Genomic DNA, 24,667 nt, shown 5'->3' on the forward strand with positions numbered 1-24,667 from the left:
CTTTGGGCCGTATATAAGGCACTCACTCAGGCAAAGGACTTCCTTCAGGGGAAACCGGTTCTAATTTGTTCGGATAATGCTTCAGCAGTAGCGTACCTCAATCATCCAGGAGGAACGCGCAGTCAAAAGGCAATGAAGGCGTTAAGCCACACATTAAGAAGGGCAGAACTTCATCATCCAGCGTTGTACGCAGTATTTGTTCCAGGCGTCATAAACTGGGAAGCGGATTTTCTTAGTCGACACGCCATTCATGCAAGTGAATAGGCTTTACACCCCGAGGTCTTCCAGAGTCTGGTAGACAAGTGGGGGCTGCCTCAAGGCCTCTCGGCAGAATTTCAAAGTACCCGCATATGGGTCAAGAACAAAGGATCCCAAAGTGATCTTCATGGATGCTCTGTAAGATGGGACTTTCAGCTAGCTATGTGTTTCCACCAATCGCCTTGATACCCGGGGGGATTCGGAAGGCCAAACAAGGAAAGGGCACCAGGATTTTAATAGCTCCGGCATGGCCCAGAAGACACTGGAACACAGATATACAGAGGCTATCAGTGGACACTCCGTGGCTACTGCATCAATGTCCAGATCTACTGTTGCAGGGTCCTTGTTGTCACAGGCATTGGGATTTTCTGTCTTTGACAGTGTGGTTCTTGAGACGTCCATCCTTAAAGCTAGAGGATTTTCTCAATAGGTAATTTAAACAATGCTTAGAACAAGGAAACCATCTTCTGCTTCTATTTATTACTGTGTGTGGCAAGAATATATCCAACTCTCTTTGTGCTCTATGGATTCCACAAGAGGGGATTGTCTGCAGACAAGCAAACACTGGCGAGGTGGCTTCAAAATACTATCTCGGAAGGTTACTCTCGTGCTGATCTCCCTATATTCCAGCTAATGTCTCATTCTACTTGTATAGTAGGTCCATCTTCGGCAGCATGCCATGGTGCCTCAGCTGAACTGATATGTAAGGCAGCCACATGGTCTTCCATTGACATATTCATTAGGCATTATGCCTTTGATACCTTTGCCTCTCATTTGGGGCGAAGGATTTTCCTGTCCAATCAGGAGCGTCCCCTCCACTAAATTTGCTTTGGGAAATTCCAATGTATATCCTGTGGATACTACTGTGGACCCTGCTGGAGAAATACGTAACTATGGTAGAGTTACCATCGATAACTATTTCTCCTAAGTCCACATTATTCACATGGATTCCAACCTGACGCACCTGATTTAATGATTCTTACACCTACTAACCTCTTCCTTCTTGTACGGAAGGGTGTGCATGTGTGTTCTTCTTCTCGCCTCGTTAGGGCTCTCTATGATGCTCTTGCCTTGAGCTTTGGAAAATAACTGAATTGCCTGAACCAGGAGGTGGGGATATAGAAGACTGGCTCATTGCATTCTCGGAGGTCGAAAGCTTTTGATCGTTGGTGCCAATCCTCTGATGCTACCTCATATCCCAATGTATATCCTGTGGTTACTGTGGACTTAAGTGTAATAGAGTTATTGATGGTAAGTCTACTATAACTACATATATTACATGCTATATTATGTACGCTATGAATGTGTATTATTTGTGGCATGGTGCGGCTGCTTGCTGGGGCACAGGCTCGGGGCTCCTCATGCCACGTGACACAATGCTTAGGAAATATCTGGTGCAGCCCCTGTCATGTATCCACATGCTCCTGTAACAGCCGGCCTCAGGGAATTGGCTAATGAACGGCTCCTGTGACTGAGTTGGCAGCATCTGAGTCTTGCTACCGTCACCTTAGGTATATAATACATTTATTGAGCTTGTGTATGGGAGCCAGCATTCAGAATCCTGCACATTCCCTGCTGATTACCTGTCCCCTGGCACTTGGATGACGGCCTTCTCTGGCTTCTGATCCATGGCCTTAAGGGCACACCAATGGTTCCTAATGGAAGTATCTTCAGGAGCGTTCACGTCTAAGTAGGAGGACAGGGCCTCTTGCAAACTTCTGGTGCCTTCAGCATCCATTACTATATAATCCTGCAATCTCCAAGGTGGTAAAGGAGGAGTAGCGGGAAAAGGCGACCAGGACCCTATCAGAGGGGTGTGATCAGACCATGAAATTGTTGTCGGTAGAATAATTCAAGTGACCAGGTTCTGGGATACAATGTGATAAATATGGAGACTGATACAGGACATATTATAAAGGATAAGCATTTATTTCTCTAAGTTACAACAATGAGAACCTGCAAATAACAAGTTACACTCAGTTACAGTAATAGCAAGAACAAATTAGAATATTCAGCTCTTATCTCAGATGTTTCATGATCTGTCCCAGATGATGATCATCAATTACGTAGTTTAAACAATATAGTTCAGTCGCATTCAGGATCCCTCTTTAATAACTCTGTCTGAATTTATTAAACTGAGGTGGGTTTATAGAAATCTGTATCCGCTGCAGACAGAACTAGCTTCACTCGGAACTAACCTGCTATGTGTAAGTCTCTAGGCTTTCTCTCTGCAAGGATACACTAACATTGTCTTACCAGATATTACACTCAGGGTCTGTGATGCTGGGTGCAGTAGTCATTCAGTATAACGTAATTTATCTTATCCTGGACAACTGTCCCCTTTCACCTACTTATGAATACAATACCCCAAACATCTTACTAGACAGTTTCCATCTGAGATACTGATAATAGGAAGATATATCTATTATAATCAGCCAGCCTAAAAGCTGTGTATATTCTTCCCACTCACTATGTCCTTCACACTAGGTCAAAGGTGAGAGATATATATTTCTAACTGGTGTCTAAAGCACTAATCCTAATAAAATGTACATATATAGAGCAATGAGGTCATACATATACAAAATGGAGTTATACATGAACAAAATGGCATCTAAAAAATAGTTACAAATATCACCCCATACAGAAATATATCAATGTAAGGGATCAATTGTAACGACCTAGAAGAAGGTCTATTCTCTAATATGACCTGTGTACAGCAGAGTAATAAGTATAATCATGCACACCTAATAAAGGGAGCTATGAGGAAGCTGAGGAACGGGCGGCATTACTGGTCTGTTCATCAGTAGTGGAGGATCTATCAAGATGAGGGTCTGGAGAAAGAGTAGAATCTCCCATAAGTGCAATTTCTTGTAGCTTTTGAAAAAAAATATTTAAGAAATTGGGGCTGTCTGGCATGAGGGGCATAGAGAGAAGTAAGGGGGACATATTTATAATGAATCTTCCCAACTAGAATCCATTGGGGTATATGCAATTGCGGTGGAATTCCCGAAATTGTCGAATTTCGGGTAATTTTCGTCCAAAAAAAAAAATTCACCTATGCAATTCAGTGCTTTCCGACCAAAAAACGGACTTTCAAAATTCGACTTTTTGAAATTCGAATTTTTGCAAATTCGACTTTTCTGCAATGATACAAGTGCTGCAATTCGACCAAAGCATATTCAGTTCAAGTTTGGAAATTCGACAGCAGTGCTTTTAGACAGCAAATTCGTCATTTTCAATCCGCCACACTTTGGAGGGTGAAAACAATAAAAAAAAATTTAAACATGTTTTTTTTTGGTGTTTTTTTTTTTAGGAATAGCATATCTATTTATATTAGAAGGGATTAGGTACTTTTTTTTTTTTTTTGGAGGCACAAATATTATTTATATATTTTTTTAAATATAATTTTTTTATAATTTTTTTTTATTGCTGGAACGGTAAAATCCTTAAAAAAAATGGCGTGGGGTCCCCCCTCCAAAGCATAACCAGCCTCGGGCTCTTCAAGCTGGTCCTGGTTCTAAAAATGCGGGGGGAAAATTGACAGGGGATCCCCCGTATTTTTAAAACCAGCACCGGGCTCTGCGCCTGGTGCTGGTGCCAAAAATACGGGTGACAAAACGAGCAGGGGTCCCCCGTATTTTTCACACCAGCATCGGGCTCCACTAGCTGGACAGATAATGCCACAGCCGGGGGTCACTTTTATGCCGTGCCCTGCGGCCGTGGCATTAAATATCCAACTAGTCACCCCTGGCCGGGGTACCCAGGGGGAGTGGGGACCCCTTCAATCAAGAGGTCCCCCCCAGCCACCCAAGGGCCAGGGGTGAAGCCCGAGGCTGTACCCCCCCATCCAATGGGCTGCGGATGGGGGGGCTGATGGCCTTTTGTGATAATGAAAAGAATATTGTTTTTTCCAGCAGTACTACAAGTCCCAGCAAGCCTCCCCCGCAAGCTGGTACTTGGAGAACCACAAGTACCAGCATGCAGGAGAAAAACGGGCCCGCTGGTACCTGTAGTACTACTGGGAAAAAAATACCCAAATAAAAACAGGACACACACACCATGACAGTAAAACTTTATTTCATACGTCGACACACACATACTTACCTATGTTCACACGCCGACATCGGTCCTCTTCTCCATGTAGAATCCACAGATACCTGAAAAGAAAAGTTCAATATACTCACCTCTGTCACAACTGAGGGCCTGAGCTGACGGGAGGCAGCCTCAGTTGTAGGGGCTGAGATGTACCGGAACCTGGGAGGTTGTATCAGACCCCTGGACATGTAAGTAACATGAATAATAACTGCCCGAAGGCGTGACCATGACAACTTAGATAAAAGTCAATGATGTTTATTATGACAACTCCGCATCACAGCAGCAATAAAAGAAAACGTAAAAGTCAGCAAAGAATAAATACAGTTCCTGAGTACTACAGCATGGCAGGAGCCACAGGGCACTGGTAGTGTGAGATAGTTCTTATGATCTTCTAGATGGAAAGTCCTTACCAGGCCCGGCTGTAGCAATGGAGATAACCCAGGATTGTACCAGCTGGTGTTCCAGGAAGAGCTGGGTTGCTGAAGGTAAAACAGCTGCTGTGGATACTGGCTGGAACCAGACTGTTGTTAGCACGGAGTGGATACTGGCTGGAACCAGTTAAATAATAAATGAACTTTGGGAGCGATGAAATGTGAACTGAAATGTAGAACTTGAGAGCGGAGAAATAATAATTCCGGTGGAGAGTGGTAAAGTGTAGAAAGGACACCGGCCCTTTAAGGGAAGCTGTACTCTGCTGGAAGCTGAGGCTGGAAGCAGGTAGTGTTGTAGCTGGAAACAGATGAATCCACAATGGATTGGAGAGTCAGGCTACACCGCAGGTGGAATGCTGGTGCGGGTCTCTATGGTGGAAGTCTTGAGACAGGAGCTGGAACCTGGAAGACAATCATAGAAGAGAGACAAACAGGAACTAGGTTTGACAACCAAAGCACTGACGTCTTCCTTGCTCAGGTACAGCTTACTTATACCTGCAGCAAGGAAGGGGTTGGCTAGGCAATTATGCAAATCAACAACACAGACAGCAGATTGGTGGAAATGATCAGATGACAGAATCCAAGATGGCTGCGCCCATGCAGACACTTGGAGGGAAGTTTGGTTTGTAATCCATGTGGTCTGGGAAACAGTAATGGCGGCGCCGGCCACCGGAGACAGGAGACGCCAGGCTGATAGATGCACATTTAACCACGCGGGCACAGCGGAGGCCGCGGCTGATGAAAAGACCACTCTGCATGTGGAAACTCAGGAACAGCGGAATCCGGTCCAGGAACGCTGAGCCCGCCTTAGGAGGCATCTGAAGGGTAAGTAATGGCGTCCAGATACCCGGATCGTGACAGCACCCCCCCCTTTAGGAGTGGCCCCAGGACACTTCTTAGGCTTTAAAGGAAACTTTGCGTGGAAATTTCGGACCAAGGCAGGAGCATGGACGTCAGAGGCATTGGTCCAAGAGCGTTCTTCAGGACCATAGCCCTTCCAGTCAATGAGATACTGAAGTTGACCGTAACGGTGACGTGAGTCCAGGATCTTGGCCACTTCATACTCAACGCCTCGTTGAGTTTGGACTTTCGGAGTTGGTGGAAGTGAGGAATGAAACCGATTCAAGATTAGCGGTTTCAACAGGGAAATATGGAATGTCCTGGGTATTTTTAAGAAGGGAGGTAACTGGAGTCTGTAAGCAACAGGATTGATGACTTGATCAATTTTAAAAGGACCGATGTAGCGAGGTGCAAACTTCATACTGGGAACTCTTAACCTCAAATTCTTCGTGGATAACCATACCCGATCACCCACCTTGAGAGCAGGAACTGCTCGACGCTTCTTATCCGCAAACTTCTTGTACCTGAATGATGCCTTGAGTAGAGCTGATCGTACGCTCTTCCAGATATTGGCAAACTGATGCAAGGTGATATCCACTGCGGGAACAGAAGTTGCTGGAAGCGGTTGGAACTCAGGGACTTTAGGGTGGAATCCAAAGTTGGTGAAGAATGGTGTTGAGGAAGATGAAGAATGATACTGGTTGTTATGACAGAACTCGGCCCAGGGAAGTAATTGAACCCAGTCATCTTGAGAGGAGGACACATAGATGCGGAGGAAGGCCTCCAAGTCCTGATTCACCCTCTCAGTTTGACCATTGGTCTGAGGATGGTAAGCCGTGGAAAACTTTAACTTGACTTGGAGGACTTGACATAAACTTCGCCAGAATTTGGCTGTGAATTGAACTCCTCGATCTGAGATAATTTCTTCTGGAAGACCGTGGAGTCGGAAGATCTCTTGTATGAATACTTGAGCCAACTTGGAAGCTGACGGAAGACCGGTGAGAGGAATGAAGTGTGCCATCTTGGTGAACCGGTCAACTACCACCCAGATGGTATTGAACTTGTTGCACATGGGCAAATCTGTAATAAAATCCATCGACAAATGGGTCCATGGTCGACGGGGAACAGATAGTGGAACCAGTTGCCCCGCAGGCGACTGGCGGGATACTTTATGTTGAGCACACTTTGGGCAAGATGCAATAAACTCCAAAACGTCCTTTTTCAGAGTTGGCCACCAATAGGACCTAGAGATAAACTCCAGGGTTTTTTGGATACCTGTATGTCCGGCAAAACGGGAAGCATGGGCCCAATGCATGAGCTTCTTCCTTAGTGTCGGCTTCACAAAACTTTTCCCTGATGGGGGCGTAGAGTCCATCCCTACCGTGGAGAATGCCAACGGATTTATAATAGGATGCTTGTCTGAAGACTCTGACTCATTTTCTTGCTCCCATGAGCGGGAAAGGGCATCGGCCTTGCGATTCTGAGAGCCCGGACAGAACTGGAGTTTAAAGTCGAACCTGGAAAAGAAAAGTGCCCATCTGGCCTGACGAGGGTTGAGACATTGTGCGCCTTTTAGATATAGAAGGTTCTTGTGGTCTGTAAGGATGGTGATTGAATGAGAAGCTCCCTCCAACAGATATCTCCACTCCTCTAGAGCGAGCTTGATGGCTAGCAACTCCTGGTCGCCAATGGCATAGTTGCGCTCCGCTGGGGAGAACTTCCGTGAGAAGAAACTGCAAGGATGTAAATGACCATCTTTAGCCCTCTGAGATAACACCGCTCCTACTCCAACGGAGGAGGCATCCACCTCTAAGATGAAAGGAGAGTCGATGTCAGGCTGTTTCAGGACAGGTGCAGAGATGAACCTCTGTTTTAAAAGATGAAAAGCTTGCATGGCTTCTTCAGACCACTTGGACGGGTTAGCACCCTTCTTGGTGAAAGCAGTAATAGGCGCCACAATGGTGGAAAAGTCTCGTATAAACTTTCGGTAATAATTGGCGAACCCTAAGAACCTCTGGACCCCTTTGAGGGTTAAGGGTACCGGCCAATTCTGGATTGCTTGTAGTTTCTCAGGATCCATCTCTAGTCCGGAACCGGACACAATGTACCCTAGAAACGGAATGGACTTGACTTCAAAGACGCATTTCTCTAATTTGCAGTAGAGATGATTGACACGGAGACGGGACAGAACCTCCTTTACCCAGAAACGATGTTCCTCTAAATCGTTGGCAAAAATGAGGATATCATCTAGATAGACCACGACATGACGGTATAGAATGTCTCTGAAGATCTCATTGACGAAATGCTGGAAGACAGCTGGAGCATTGCTCAATCCGAAGGGCATGACGAGGTACTCATAATGTCCGTCACGGGTGTTAAATGCGGTCTTCCACTCGTCACCCTCACGGATCCGGATGAGATTGTATGCACCTCTCAGGTCCAGCTTTGTAAAGATGGTAGCTCCGCTAACTCTGTCAAAGAGCTCAGTAATCAGGGGTAAAGGATAGCGGTTCTTGATGGTAATGTCGTTCAAACCTCTGTAGTCGATGCACGGCCGCAGACCACCATCTTTCTTCTTTACAAAAAAGAAGCCTGCGCCGGCTGCAGAAGAAGAAGGTCGAATGAACCCCTTTGCTAGGTTCTCTTTAATGTATTCCTCCATAGAATGTGTCTCGGGGAGAGACAACGGATAAGTTCGGCCTCGAGGTGGAACCTTCCCTGGAACGAGATCAATCGGGCAGTCCCATTCTCTATGAGGAGGAAGGATATCAGCAGAAGCTTTACTGAACACATCCGTGAAATCTTGATATGGAGGAGGTGGAACATCAGACGACCTGGGGGAGGAAGAACAGACAGGCAACACTTTAAACAAACATGTCTTAGTACAGGAGGAACCCCATGCCAGGATTTGCGTAGTCGTCCAATCAATTGTAGGATTGTGAAGACGGAGCCATGGAAGGCCCAGGACCACAGGATGTGTGGCTCTTGGAATCACTAAAAATGAAATAAGTTCGGAATGAAGAACTCCCACTCTCAGACGAACTGGTAGAGTCCTTAGAGAAATAACTGTATCAAAAATTTTACTGCCATCCACAGCAGTTAAGGAAAAGGACGAAGGAAGTCTCTCGGTGGGTAGGGACCACCGTTTAACATAGGCTTCAGTAATAAAGTTCCCAGCTGCTCCGGAATCCAGGAGGGCAATGACGTTCTGATAACGTTGAGCAACTTGAAGCGAGACTGGGAGGTTACAATCTTGAGGAGATGGAGAGGAGATCATTACTCCTAGCCGGCCCTCTCCTTGGCGAGCTAGGATTTGGAGTTTCCCGGACGTTTGGGACAGGCATTAATGGTGTGAGACGGAGCTGCACAATACAGACAGAGAAACTCGGAGAGACGTCTTCGGCGCTCAGCAGGAGTTAAACGGGAACGGACAATTTGCATGGGTTCATCTGTAGTTGGTGACAGTTGGCGAGGAGGAGGAGTAGAAGATTTTGGAGCAGATGATCTTCCACGCTCAGTTGCTCTCTCTCTGAAACGTAAGTCAACTTTCGTACAAAGTGAGATTAGCTCATCTAACTTGGAGGGTAAGTCTCTGGTAGCTAACTCATCTTTAATACGCTCGGATAAACCATGCCAGAATGCAGCATACAGGGCCTTGTCGTTCCATGCCAGTTCGGATGCCAGGATCTGGAACTGTATAAGATATTGTCCTACAGTACGTGATTCCTGGTGTAAACGGAGAATCTCAGACGAAGCTGAAGTTACCCGGCCTGGCTCGTCGAAGATGCGCCTGAATGTTGACACAAATGCAGTGTAAGAAGATAGCAGGGTGTCGGACCTCTCCCATAACGGTGATGCCCAATCAAGGGCTGAGCCACTGAGAAGAGAAATAATGTAGGCAATTTTTGTACGGTCACTGGGAAAATTGCCAGGTTGTAGCTCAAACTGAATCTCACACTGGTTGAGAAAACCCCTGCAGAATCTTGGAGATCCGTCAAATTTTGCTGGCGTTGGAAGATGAAGACGTGGAGCAGAAATGGGTAAGGTGGGTGGGGTTATAGCTGGAGTCACTGTGGTTGACGCACCAGGCGCGCCTGATCCACGGAGAGTTGTCTGAATCCCATCCAGCCGAGTAGAGAGATCCTGGAGACAGCGGATGATGTGGCCCTGTGCAGCCTCCTGATGTTCTAGTCGGGCTGCCAGTTCTTGCATCGGCCTGGCCGCTTGATCCTGGTCTCCGGCTGGATTCATTAGGTCAGTGCTTACTGTCACAACTGAGGGCCTGAGCTGACGGGAGGCAGCCTCAGTTGTAGGGGCTGAGATGTACCGGAACCTGGGAGGTTGTATCAGACCCCTGGACATGTAAGTAACATGAATAATAACTGCCCGAAGGCGTGACCATGACAACTTAGATAAAAGTCAATGATGTTTATTATGACAACTCCGCATCACAGCAGCAATAAAAGAAAACGTAAAAGTCAGCAAAGAATAAATACAGTTCCTGAGTACTACAGCATGGCAGGAGCCACAGGGCACTGGTAGTGTGAGATAGTTCTTATGATCTTCTAGATGGAAAGTCCTTACCAGGCCCGGCTGTAGCAATGGAGATAACCCAGGATTGTACCAGCTGGTGTTCCAGGAAGAGCTGGGTTGCTGAAGGTAAAACAGCTGCTGTGGATACTGGCTGGAACCAGACTGTTGTTAGCACGGAGTGGATACTGGCTGGAACCAGTTAAATAATAAATGAACTTTGGGAGCGATGAAATGTGAACTGAAATGTAGAACTTGAGAGCGGAGAAATAATAATTCCGGTGGAGAGTGGTAAAGTGTAGAAAGGACACCGGCCCTTTAAGGGAAGCTGTACTCTGCTGGAAGCTGAGGCTGGAAGCAGGTAGTGTTGTAGCTGGAAACAGATGAATCCACAATGGATTGGAGAGTCAGGCTACACCGCAGGTGGAATGCTGGTGCGGGTCTCTATGGTGGAAGTCTTGAGACAGGAGCTGGAACCTGGAAGACAATCATAGAAGAGAGACAAACAGGAACTAGGTTTGACAACCAAAGCACTGACGTCTTCCTTGCTCAGGTACAGCTTACTTATACCTGCAGCAAGGAAGGGGTTGGCTAGGCAATTATGCAAATCAACAACACAGACAGCAGATTGGTGGAAATGATCAGATGACAGAATCCAAGATGGCTGCGCCCATGCAGACACTTGGAGGGAAGTTTGGTTTGTAATCCATGTGGTCTGGGAAACAGTAATGGCGGCGCCGGCCACCGGAGACAGGAGACGCCAGGCTGATAGATGCACATTTAACCACGCGGGCACAGCGGAGGCCGCGGCTGATGAAAAGACCACTCTGCATGTGGAAACTCAGGAACAGCGGAATCCGGTCCTGGAACGCTGAGCCCGCCTTAGGAGGCATCTGAAGGGTAAGTAATGGCGTCCAGATACCCGGATCGTGACAACCTCAACCAGGGTCCAGAGATAAATCCACGGACTTGGCAAAATAACAAATCGCAAATACCCGACCAGCGGACTGAAAGGGGTCCCATGCTGACACATGGGACACCTTTCCACGAATGAGACCTGTCAGTGACAGCTGTCACACAAAGGTCTCTAAAGCCAATCAGGAAGCGCAACTTCGTTGCGCTCACCTGATTGGCTGTGCGCTGTCTGTGCTGTGACAGCGCACCGCACAGCCCCGTCCATTATATTCAATGGTGGGAACTTAGCGGCTAGCGGTGAGGTCACCCGCCGGTCAGCGGCTGACCGCGGGTAACCCCACCGCTGACGGCAAAGTTCCCACGATTGAAACTAATGGAGCGGCTTTGCGATGCGCTGTCACAGCACAGACAGCGCACAGCCAATCAGGTGAGCGCCACGGAAGTAGCGCTTCCTGATTGGCTGAAGGGACTTCAGTGACAGGAGTCACGTGATGTCCCGGCATTCGGGAGAAAGGGGTCTGATGTGAAAGCATGGGACCCCTTTCAGTCAGGTATGGAGCGGGTGTTCGGTTTGTTTTTTTAACAAGTACGTGGATTTATATCTGGACGTGGATGTACCTCTGGACGCTGGAAGGTGAGTATAATTTTTTCACAGGTACCCTCGGATCGTCGGAGACCGTGGCAGTCGGCGTGTCAACATAGGTAAGTATGTGTGTGTCGGTAGTGTGTAATAAAGTTTTACTATCAAGGTGTCTGTGTACTGTTTTTATTTGGGTATTTTTTTTCCAGTAGTACTACAGGTACCAGCGGGCCCGTTTTTCTCCTGCATGCTGGTACTTGTGGTTCTCCAAGTACCAGCTTGCGGGGGAGGCTTGCTGGGACTTGTAGTACTACTGGAAAAAACAATATCTTTTTATTATCACAAAAGGCTATCAGCCCCCCCATCCGCAGCCCATTGGATGGGGGGGGGACAGCCTCGGGCTTCACCCCTGGCCCTTGGGTGGCTGGGGGGGGAACCCCTTGATTGTAGGGGTCCCCACTCCCCCAGGGTACCCCGGCCAGGGGAGACTAGTTGGGTAGTTAATGCCACGGCCGCAGGGCACGGCATAAAAGTGACCCCCGGCTGTGGCATTATCTGTCCAGCTAGTGGAGCCCGATGCTGGTGTTAAAAATACGGGGGACCCCTACTCTTTTTGTCCCCCGTATTTTTGGAACCAGGACCAGGCGCAGAGCCCGGTGCTGGTTTTAAAAATACGGCGGATCCATGCCCAATTTTTCTCCGCATTTTTAGAACCAGGACCAGCTCGAAGAGCCCGAGGCTGGTTATGCTTTGGAGGGGGGACCCCACGCCATTTTTTTTTCCGGGTTTTTCCCGTTTTTTAAAATCGCGGCAAAATCCGCCAAATCAGCCGATTTTCGCCCGCGGGTCAGTCGAATCCGTTTTTCATTGAATATGGTGAATTCCGGCAGCCACCTGCCGGAATTCACCTGTCGAATTGAGTCGAATTAAAAAACGGCGAAAAATTGCCACGATTCGCCGTGAATTGCATATACCCCAATATCTACCATTGCAATCCACCCACTTGCTTTCCAGGTGAAAGGGGCAGGATCTATGGGAAAGGATGGCTACACCACAGGAGATAGAGCATGCTGGATAGTTATTGGTAAACTGAGGGGGAGAGTGCAATGGAACATGTGATTCCTGAATGGCTACCACCGCCGCCTTCTGGTCAGCTAAATATTTTAGTGCAAGACGTCTCTTACAAAGAAAATTAATACCTTTCTGCAGCAGGATGCATTGGTTTCCACAGGAAAACATTGGAGTGTAGAGTGGATCTTGATCCAGAGGCACCAACAGGCTAAAGTTTAAGGCTGTCCCAGGATGCATTGGTGCCTCCTCTATAAACCCCGCCTCCAGGCACTAGAGCTCAGTTTCGAGTTGGTGTCTTCAGCAGGTCACCTAACGGGGGCTGCACTGGCAGCCCAGGAAAGCTTTCTAAGAAGACCTTAAGGGCCGCATCGCTGATATGTCAGTGTGACATTCAGTGCTGCAGCTCCATCACCTCCCAAGTGGCGTCACATACTCCCGCAACTCAGTTCCCGGGTTCTTGCGGCAGAGACGCTCCGGCTCTAGGCACACGGTTGCAGACGCTCTCCTGGTTCACGTGGCTGATACAGGAAGGAGGTAAGAGTGTTCCCTAGGCGGGAGACCGGTCGCGGCGTTGGCGTGGACACTGTCTCCGGACAGGAATCCCACTAGACCACTGGGGTGCCTGAGTACAGGTTGGGTGTACTAACACCCCATTTAATAAGACTCACAGTACTTAGGGTGGAAGTCCAGCATAGGGGAGTCAGTGCTTGACCTGTAGCCCCTCCACCGGCTCAGGGCGCCATTTCTGAGCAGATTTTCCCGCCCTGGTGCTGCCTCACATTCCTCCTCACTCCCTGACTGAGACGCTGGGTGCCATCTTCTGAGCATAGCTGCGGCTGGTCTCCGGGACTGCAGGGCAAGGTCTGCCTTGTAGAGCTGACTGTATACAGCACTGTGACTGTACGGACACTTCAGTATTCTACATGTCTTTATACAGACGGCGTTACTTAAGAAAAAGTGTACCTGTTACCGAATATATTGTACGAGTATTCTAATATATACCGCCGGCCTAGGACCATGCTGTGATATATAATATTCTAGTTCAGTGCAGCTTTATTGTGGTAGTAATTTCTGCATTGCCTGTGACTATGTGTGCCTGCATCTGCTGTGTGGTTTCACTTTCAGTGTTTCCCAGATACAACTGTCCCTATATTCCGTACTCTAAGTGGCTAGATACGTCTGGGTCATGTATATAGTTACTGCGACACAGTATTTACCTATTACGTTTAATCTACTGTGTACTCGGTCACATACTAACGGCTTTATTCGCAGGTGTTGTACTTTGGCTTTATCGTACTAAACCGCTCTATTGTTGCATTTTGTGTACAATGTGTAACAGGAAGTGCAGTAAGTCTGTGGAAGCTCCTGCATCATGCAGAGTATGCACCAAAGATTTACCAGAGGGGGAAGCTGTGTATGAAGGTCTGTCTACTGCGTGTCATACATCTCCCTGTCAGTCTGCAGCTCCTGTAACCAATCAGGAGCCACCCTGGGCTGCGTTCACTAACCTACTGAGTACCCCGGTGGAACGCCTTACGCCCCCTATGGGACCACCTGTACCACTACAGCCACCTATGGTTAATCCGCCTTGTCTAACCATCTGCAACAAATAAATCAGTCCTTTGTTAGACAGATATCCACCCCAGGTCACTCCTGTGCTTCCGGGTTATCTAAGCGGGCTACTTCCTCACAGTCCATATACCTCTCTGATGTTTCATCTGAAGAGGAGGGGGAACATATGGCCTTGTCAGACACTGAATGTGGTGTTACTGATGAGGATTCTCCCTTACAGGTTGATGTTCCGGCCTTAGTAGTTTCTATGAGGATTCCACTACTACAGCAAAAGAAACCGATATGTGTAAGCTGCAGAAAGTTGATAAAACTCTGTTACCCCATTTTGACCATTCAGTGGACATCAGACGGGAACCCTGGTCTACTCCAAAGAAGAAATTCCCTGTGTCTTTATACGGGCCTTGGCTCGATATCCTCTCCCTGCAGAGTTATGTAGCAAGTGGGAAAATCCTCCACCATTGGATTCTCATGTCACCCGTCTTGTGGTATCATCCACTCTGACTGTCACCACTGTCACCTCACTGAAGGAACTGACAGATTAGCGTGTGGAGGGATACCTGAAGTCTATTTACTCCCTCACAGGAGCTGTGCATAGGCCCACTATAGCTGCCTCCTGGGGTGCAAAAGGTATTGAAGTATGGGTTCAGGCATTAAAAGATGAGCTGCCTTAGGATATATCTGACAGTGCCAGACAATACCTGTCTCACATTACCACTGCTGCCTGTTACATTCAGGAGTACTGGCAGCCAAGGCGTCGACGTCTGTCCTGGCTCACCGTATTCTGTTTTTGAGGTCATCAAAGGTGGACCTAGACTCCAAAAAGACCTTAGAGGTACTCCCATTTAAGGGGGGACATTTTGTTTGGTAAAAACTCCCATTCAAGCTCCTGAATGATGTGACTAGGATAATTGGGCATCCACCACTATATTTGCCTGGATAAAATTGTATCTGAATTAGCAGCTGCTAAGACTGCTTTTCTTCCCAAAACTAATCTTTTCGGCCTCAAGGGAAAGCAAAAGGTCAGGCATAGCCGAGACAATCTCGTGCTCCCAAAACCACCTAGCCCAAGGCCACACAATCCTGGGATGCCCATCAGCCTGCTTCAAAACATGACAAACCTGCTGCATGATGTGGCGGGCCTCCCCCTGGAGGATTACAGGGTGGGAGGCCGACTTCTACAGTTCACCCAGGTCTGGTGAAAGACCACTTCAGGCGCATGGGATCCGTTAAAGGTGCAAGCTTTGTAAACGAGTGTCAGTTCTCTCCGTAGTACAGGAGTGGTTGTGCCGATACCTCAGTCCCAGAGAGGCAGAGTTTATTATTCGATCCTGTTTCTAGTTCCGAAACCCAATGGGTCATTCCGGCCTATGCTCAACCTCAAATCTCTGAACAAGTTTGTGAGAGTACCCAGGTTTCGTATGGAAACACTGCGCTCAATTGTACTGGCTATGGAACCTGGAGACTATATGGTATCCCTGGATATACAGGATGCATACCTGCATATACCGATTGCCAGGTCACACCAGCAGTTTCTGCGGTTTGCTATTGGCAACCTACACTTTCAATTCCAGGCTCAACCATTTGGATTGGCTACGGCTCCTCAGATTTTCACCATGGTCATGGCCGTGATAAGGTCACATCTTCGTTGCCAGGGGATCATAATCCTACCGTATCTGGACGATCTGCTGATTCTGGTAAATTCCCACTGGCAAACTTTCTGCAAGCCCATAGTTGGCTTATGTATTGGAAAAAGTCCTCGCTGTTCCCAGCTCATAGTGCACCAAGGGGCACTTCTGGATACACACAGTCAATGGGTGTTTCTGTCTCCAGATCAGATCAGATCTCAGATGATTGCTTTAACTCCGGAGGTTCGGTTGTCGCTGACCTGGTGGCTAGAGGATCAGCGATTAAGCAAGGGCCATCCCTTCTGGATCCCCGACTGGGTTATGCTGACAGCAGATGCCAGTCTGAGAGGATGGCGTGCGGTGTTGGAGCAACACTCGTTTCAGGGTCGCTGGACCAAGGAGGAATCACTCCTCCCAATAAACATTCTGGAGTTGAAGGCAGTGTTCAATGCACTCTCTCGCCCTGCCTCTGGTACAGAACAGGCCTGTTCAGGTACGGTCAGACAACGCCACCATGGTGGCATTCATAAATCATGAAGGCAGCACTCAAAGCCGCATGGCAATGATGGAAGTGTCAAAAATCCTTTGTTGAGCGGAACGCCATCTGCCAGCCATATCGACAGTGTTCATTCCAGGTGTCCAAAACTGGGAAGCAGACTTCCTCAGTCGCCAGGACATACATGCCAGAGAGTGGAATCTTCATCCGGAAGTCTTTCAACTCCTAGTGGATAGATGGAGCCTACTGGACGTAGACCTCATGGCATCTCGACACAATCACACGGTACGGATCAAGGACCAGGGATCCTCAAGCAGCATTCGTGGACGCACTGGCAATTCCATGGAACTTTCGGCTGCCCTACGTGTTCCCTACAGTGTCACTTTTGCCCAGGATACTACGACTATGGAAGTTCAAACAAGAAGGAGGACTACTACTTCTAGTCGCTCCAGCGTGGCCTCGAAGATATTGGTTCTCAGACCTGCTGGGTCTGTCAACAGAGAAACATAGAAACATATAATTTGACGGCAGATAAGAACCACTTGGCCCATCTAGTCTGCCCTTCTGTTTTTGGGGGGGGGGGTTTTACCATATTTTTATCTCAATCCTTATTTGATCCTTATTTCTTTGTAAGGAGATCCTTATGCCTATCCCATGCATGTTTAAATTGCTCTACTGTCTTAGCCTCTAACAGCTCTGATGGGAGGCTATTCCACTTGTCCACTACCCTCTCTGTGAAGTAATATTTCCGCAAATTTCCCCTGAACCTCCCCCTCTCCAATCTCAGTGCATATCCTCGCGTTCTATTGCTTCTCTTCATTTGGAGAATGTTTCCCTCCTGGACTTTGTTAAAACCCTTGATGTATTTGAAAGTTTCTATCATTACCCCTCTTTCCCTTCTTTCCCTTCTCTGCTCCAAATTCTTAGCCTTTCTGGGTATGTTTTGTGATGTAGGCCATGCACCATTTTAGTTGCTCTTCTTTGTACAAGCTCTAATGTATTAATATCCTTTTGAAGATATGGCCTCCAGAATTGAACACAGTATTCTAGATGAGGCCGTACCAATGACCTATACAGTGGCATTATTACTTCTTTCTGTTACTGTTTCCTCTCCCAATGCAACCAAGCATCTGACTAGCCTTTCTCATTGCTTTGTTACATTGCTTACCTGCCTTTATGTCACCTGAAATAGTGACTCCTAGATCCCTTTCCTCCTCAGCAGTTTCCAGTATAGTGCCCTTAATACTATATTTAGCCTTTGGATTTTTGAGACCCAAGTGCATGATTTTGAATTTTTTGGAATTAAACTGTAATTTCCACGATCTTGACCATTCCTGTAGTCTACCTAGATCCTCAATCATTTGTTTTACCCCACCTGGTGTGTCTGCCCTGTTGCATACCTTTGTGTCATCTGCAAAAAGGCATACTTTCTTTTTAATGCCATTTGCAATGTCGCCAATAAAGATATTAAAAAGCACTGGTCCAAGTACAGATCCCTGGGGTACTCCACTGGTAACATTTCCCTCCTGTGAATGCACTCCATTTACCACAACTCTCTGTTTTCTATCCTTCAACCAAGATCTTATCCATTAAATAATTCTAGTATCCAATCCCAAGCTTCCAAGTTTATTTAGCAGTCTGCAATATGGAACAGTGTTAACATCCTTATTAAAGTTTAGATAAGCTATATCCACGGCTTCACCTTTATCCATCACTTTAGTCACACAGTCAAAAAAGTCAATAAGATTTGTTTGACATGATCTCCCCCCAGTGAATCCATGCTGGTTGGGATCCTGTAAATTGCTGGATTTGAGATAATCTACAACTCTTTCTTTTTAGAGTGTTTCCATCAATTTCCCTACTACTGATGTAAGACTCACTGGTCTGTAGATGTTTGCCTCCTCCTTGCTCTTGCTTAGACTTTTGTGCAGTGGGACTATGTTCGCTCTTTCCAGTCCTCAGGAATTACTCCTGTAGCTAATGACTGGTTGAATAATTCTGTCAATGGTGCTACCAGCACCTCTTTAAGTTCTTTTAGTATCCTTGGATGCATCCCATCTGGCCCCATAGATTTGTCCACTTTCAGCTTTGAGAGTTCTGTTAGGACCTTCTCCTCTGTAAGTGTACTTGTTTAATTTTCCTAAATATCACTGCAACTTAACTGTGGCCCCTTCCCTTCTCTTTTAGTAGTAAATACTGAGCAAAAATAAGTATTAAGATGATCTGCTATTACATTGTCTCCCTCAACAAGACTCCCAGTTTCTGTCTTTAGTTTTATAATTCCGCCTTTTGTTTTTCTCCTTTCACTTATATACCTAAAAAAAGTTTTGCCTCCTTTACCCACTGACTGGGCCATTTTCTCCTCAGCTTGTGCCTTTGCACATCTGATTACCTTCTTAGTCTCCTTCTGTCTAACAAGATATATATCTTTGTCTTCATTATTCTGTGTCTGCTTATATTTCCTAAAAGCCGTCTTTTTTTTTCATTCACAATATTTGCTACTTCTTTCACAAACCACACTGGCTTCCTTTTCCTTGTGTTTTTCCTAACACTTTTGATACAAAGGTCTGTTGCCTTTAATATTGCACATTTTAATGTTTCCCACCTCTCCTGCACTGTTTCCAAGTTCCTTCACTCTGCCAAAGAATCGCTTACACATTTTCCCATCCCTACAAAATCAGCCTTCCTAAAATCCAACACCTTTGTTTTTGTTTGGGACGAGTCAGTCTATGTCTTAATGCTGAACCATACTGCTTGATGATCACTGGATCCCAGGTTTTCACCAACTTGTACATCCGATATTCTGTCTCCATTTGTAAGTATTAAGTCTAATATTGCGTCTTTCCGAGTGGGCTCCCTCACCAATTGGTGGAGGGATGCTCCCTGAAGGGAATTTAAAATTTCTCTAATTCTAGTGGAACTAGCAACAGACACCTCCCAGTTTACATCAGGAAGATTAAAGTCTCCCATGATTATTATCTCTGCTATTAATGCCATTTTAGTTATGTCCTGCAATAGGTTCTTGTCCAGTTCTACTTCCTGTCCTGGTGTCCTATATATCACACCAATACGAATAATCGACTTCTCCCCTATTTCTATGGACACCCAAAGGGCCTCAGTTTTTTCTTCATTACTTTGTATTAAGGTAGTATTAATGCTTTTTTTTACATACATTGCCCCCCCCTCCTCCGATTTTTCCCGTTCTGTCCTTCCTAAATAAAGTATATTCCGGGATAGCTATGTCCCAGTCATGATTTTCATTGCACCATGACTCTGTAATTGCCACAATATCTAGATCATCCCATGTCATTATTGCAGTGAGACCCCTTCTACTTCCGCAGCGCCCGGACCTTCTCATACAGGGCCCTTGTCTTTACCCAGACCTGGCCAGACTGGCTTTGACAGTGTGGCTCTTGAAGCTTCACTCCTGACGGCCAAAGGATTTTCCGAGGCAGTTATTCAGACTATGCTGAAAGCCCGCAAACCGGCATCTGCCCGGATTTATTACAGAGTCTGGAATTCTTACTTCATCTAGTGTGCTGACAAGAATTATGATACATATCAATTCAGAACATCCAGAATCCTGGCTTTTCTGCAACAAGGCTTTGAACTAGGTCTTCGTCTGGCCACCCTCAAGGTTCACATCTCTGCCTAGTCAGTATGGTTTCAGAGGAAAATTGCATCTATACCTGACGTTCATACTTTCGCTCAGGGCATACTTAGGAGTCAGCCTCCCCATGTCCCTCCTGTGGCTCCATGGGATTTGACTGTTGCACTAAAGGTCCTGCAAGAGTCTCCATTTTAACCTCTTGAGTCAGTGGACCTAAAATGGCTCATGGCCAAGGTCCTGTTCTTGCTGGCAACTGCCTCTGCAAAAAGGGTATCTGTCTTAGGCGCTTTGTTTTGTGGTCCACCCTATTTGACTTTTCACAGTGACCGGCCAGCTCTCTGAAATAGACCTGGCTATTTGCCTAAGGTGCTGTCATCTTTTCACCTTAACCAAGAGATTGTGATTCCGGCCTTTATCTCTTCAGATTTGTATTCCAAAGACCGTTGTTTGGATGTGGTAAGGGCTCCCTGTATTTATGTGGAAAGGACTGCCTCTATCAGGAGGTCAGATACCCTTTTTGTACTGTTTGGTTTTCACAAATGTGGCTGGCCTGCGAATAAGCAAACTTTGGCCAGATGGATTAGAATGGTGATTGCACAAGCTTATGCGCAAGCTGGACTTCCAGCTCCTGCTGCTATTAAAGCCCATTCTAATCTGTCTGTTGAACCCTCTTGGGTGGCTCGCCGTGGCGCATCCGCAGAACAATTGTGGAAGGCGGCTACGTGGTCCTCATGTTTATTAGGTTCTATGCCTTTTATACTTCTGCTTCCCAGGATGCTTCCTTTGGATGCCACGTTCTCATGCCCGTTAAGGTGCGTCCCCTCCCTTGAGGAACGTCGCCAATGTTTTCCTGTGGAAACCAATGTATCCTGCTGCAGAAAAGGAGAGTTATGGTAGACTTACCATTGTTACAGCTCTTTCTGTGAGGTACATTGGTTCCACAGGGCGCCCACCCTGACGCACCTAGATTCTGTAGGTTTGTACGGCGTTAGCCGCTGGTCCCTTCTCCTGTCATGAGAATGTGGTTCTATGTGACTAACATCTGCCTTCTCTTTTACCTGCTCCTGCATTGGACTGGTTAAACAAAACTGAGCTCCAGTGTCTGGAGGTGGAGTTATAGAGGAGGCCCCAATGCATCCTGGGACAGCCTAAAGCTTTAGCCTGTTTGTGCCTCTGGATCAAGATCCCACCCCAATATTTTCCTGTGGATACTGCAATGTTTTCCTGTGAAACCAATGAACCTCGCGGAAAGAGAGTTAACAATGGTAAGTCTACCAAATGAAACATCTAGGATCATCTGTGTAAAGTCCAATAGAGTCTGTAGGGCGTGTGCATACTTCAAACTATCAAATAACAGAAAAAAATTAATAAAATAGGGAAGAAAAATGAAAGACAATCAGAAATAGCATCCATAAAGGAACTAGAGATTCGGTTACTAGGGAACTGTGACAGAAAGGTAGAAAAAGGTGGCGGTCTGGCCTAAAAGGGAAACCCACCGACTACCCCAAGTAGCCACACAAGAGTGCAAAATCTAGTCATCATAGTAACAATTGTACAAAGAAATCTCAAATCTCAATGTAACCAATGTATCCAAAGGAGGTAAAGGCCAAGAACATGGCCTGATATCCAATGTAGGTTCCACCAACACCTTTATAAGGGCAACAGGGTGTTACACGAATCAGTCATGCTTTACCTGAACACCCAAACATTCTAGAAAGGTATTATGAAACGTAACAGTGGATAGAATATCAGACCATATAGCAATTATATAGCACAGGAAATAAAGATAAAAAGATACATTTTATACCCATAACAAGAGCAAATAAATCTGGGCCAAAAATAGATCCATGCCCAGTAACTTAGTCCCAGTTGGCACATATTACAGTAGGAAACAAACTCTGAGTGTCTGTAACAGTCTTACTCCTTTATCATATTACTTCGAGACGGAAGACAACTCCTCCGGGATTGGTTTAGGTAAAGTGTCATGAAGGACTGTCAACAGGAATGTCCCAAATTTTCAGAATAGCAGGGCCATCCTCGGGTGAAGGTATCACTGCGAAGGCGCCGTTTCACATTACAATAAGGTTAGTAGGAAAGCCCCATTTGTATTGCACATTTCCTTGGGTGGAATAGACGCCTTTTGTCCAGCGTCACAGGAGAAATATTTGGAAATATCTGCAGATTATTTAGGCACTCAGCTGTGCCTGAGGAAGACAAAGTGGCTCGTAGAATGTGTTCTTTAATATGAAAAAAGTGGACCCTGAGCAGAGTGTCCCTCTGTGCTTGGATAGGGGCCTGTGGACTTTGGGAGTCTATGGATCCTATCAGTAAGAAGGTCCGCGGCAGAAGCCTTCAGTGAAAGTTTCTGAAAAGAGGACCGTGGCATAATCATAAAGCTCTGCATTTGTAGCAGAATCCAGAACGCCCATTATTCTGATATTATTTCTCCGAGACCTGTCTTCTAAATCAATGACTTTATCACAAATAGAGACCATGTCTTCCTGAAGGGTGTCATGTGCTGAAATCAGATCTTTGTGAGATGCAACAATCTCTTTCATCTTAGTCTGTACGAGTGCCAATCTCACTGATATCTGACCCCAAAGCTTCAAATATTAGAGTTAAGTTCGGAGGTTTTCAGTCCTTAAATGTAAATAACATAGAATGTATAGAGCGTAGAGTAACAGGACCAGCTAGAGTGTCTTAAGACGTTTTCAGCCATTACAGCTGGGCTGTGCGACTGACAAGTAGAAGCAGATGATGTTGTAGCGGTCTCAGAAGGACCACCTGAATTTGAGGTACCAAAGAGATGGACAGGTGGGGCCAATTTGGTACTTTTTTGGAGGCATGAGGGGTCACTCCGAGTTGATCTCTCTAGCAACTTTTTTGCAGCGCTGCGATCAGGTTAAAACTCATCAAAACCGCACATGTATGCACCGCAATGCGCAGGCGAGTCGTACCGGTACAAAGAGGATTGGTGATGGGCAATGGATTTAGCGAAGAATCATTTCGCACAGCCGATCGCAAGGTGATTGACAGAAAGAGGGCGTTTATGGGTGTCAACTGACCGTTTTCTGGGAGTGTTTGGAAAAACGCAGGCGTGTCCAAGCGTTTGCAGGGCGGGTGTCTGACGTCAATTCCGGGACCAAAAAGTCTAAAGAGATCACAGCGGCTGAGTAAGTCCAGAGCTACTCAGAAACTGCAACAAACTATTTTGTGCCATCTGCTGCAAAAACATTCGCACACTTGCAAAGCGAAAATACACTCCCCCTTAGGTGGCGACTATCTGATTGCAGCACAGCAAAAAGTTGCTAACGAGCGATCATCTCGGAATGACCCCCATAAGCTGGTTACAAAGAGACTGACCTCTCAGAGATAGGAAAATACAATCTATAAATAAAAGTAGCAGTAGTACGCTGTCAGGAGGTTACATCAAGATGACTCAGTTCAAAATGACATTCTTAGTCGGGGTGACGGGGGTATCAAGTAAACATGATGTAATGCAACTCAAATAACACAGTAATGAGCGAGAAATTCCACTAGAGGTCAGCGTGATCACAGACGTGAAGTACTCAGCCCAGAGAGACACAAATGGCAAAATATATTCAGTGAATAAATCCACAAAATAATATACTGTGAGGTTGTAATCAGAGTGTAATGAGCTGTACTCAGACGATACTTGATACTGGGCTCTGCATGTAGACTGAGAGGAAGTAGATTATAATGGAACCATATAAATAGAAGGTAGTTTCACCTCCAGGCAAATGCTTCAATTTAGTGTATTGACCACGGTCCAGCCGTCAGGACACTTATTTAGCAGCTTATATTAATTTTAAACCTTATTGAAGCAAAGCATGCGATGGCCGGGCACCAGGATCCAAAATGGCAGCCACCTCACTTCCTAATATCACCGCTAGGCTCCGGTGACTGTGGGCAGCCCGTTCTGTCCCCAGCAGAAGCAGGAGAGCAAGTGCTCCCACCTGAGGCAAAATCGCCTCCAAGTCAGGTATCCGGAGTATGCAGGAAAGACTGGGCGCACTTATTCCCAGACTACAGCCCGTGGCTTCAGCGGCGGCACTAGGCTGCGGCAGTGAACAGTGCCCGGAGTGAGCGGCTTTAGGCCAGTAGGAGTGGACGACTTAATAGATTGGGTCTTGATCCCAGCGGCGGCTGAGAGCTATCAGGTAGGGTAGATAAGAAGCCATATACTGGGAGATGTACTAAGCAGTGATAAAAGTGAAGTGAGCCAGTAGAGAAGTTGCCCATGGCAACCAATCAGCATTGATGTAACATTTATAATTTGCATACTATAAAAGTATACTGAGCAGCTGATTGGTTACTATGGGCAACTTCTCAACTTTTAACACTGCTTAGTACATGTGCCCCTTAGTGAGGAGAGCTCCAGAAAGCATGTCTGGATGGACCACACTCCTCTTATTTATTATTTTATATACTCCCAGGGGTGACAGGTGTGGTACATCCCTGCAAAGGCAGATCCAATCTCTTTCTCATCAGACTCTGCTGTCTTCCCTTCACTCTCACTCAGATGTTCACTGCTGCCAGTAGCACATGTATGAGAAGCAGAAGTATGCCGGCAGCTGTATAGATTCTGATATGTAATTCTCTATACCATACTTACCGTACACA

The 24,667-nt window shown here is 46.4% G+C and overlaps 1 protein-coding gene across 1 annotated transcript in view; it reads left to right on the forward strand.

Moving 5' to 3' along the window:
* Positions 1-24,667, forward strand: part of LOC134984871 (oocyte zinc finger protein XlCOF6-like) — a 37,733-nt gene that overhangs the window by 9,446 nt on the left and 3,620 nt on the right. The gene's annotated exons all lie outside the window — the stretch shown is intronic.

Source organism: Pseudophryne corroboree (assembly GCF_028390025.1).
Source record: "Pseudophryne corroboree isolate aPseCor3 chromosome 3 unlocalized genomic scaffold, aPseCor3.hap2 SUPER_3_unloc_9, whole genome shotgun sequence".
Taxonomy (NCBI): Eukaryota; Metazoa; Chordata; class Amphibia; order Anura; family Myobatrachidae; genus Pseudophryne; species Pseudophryne corroboree.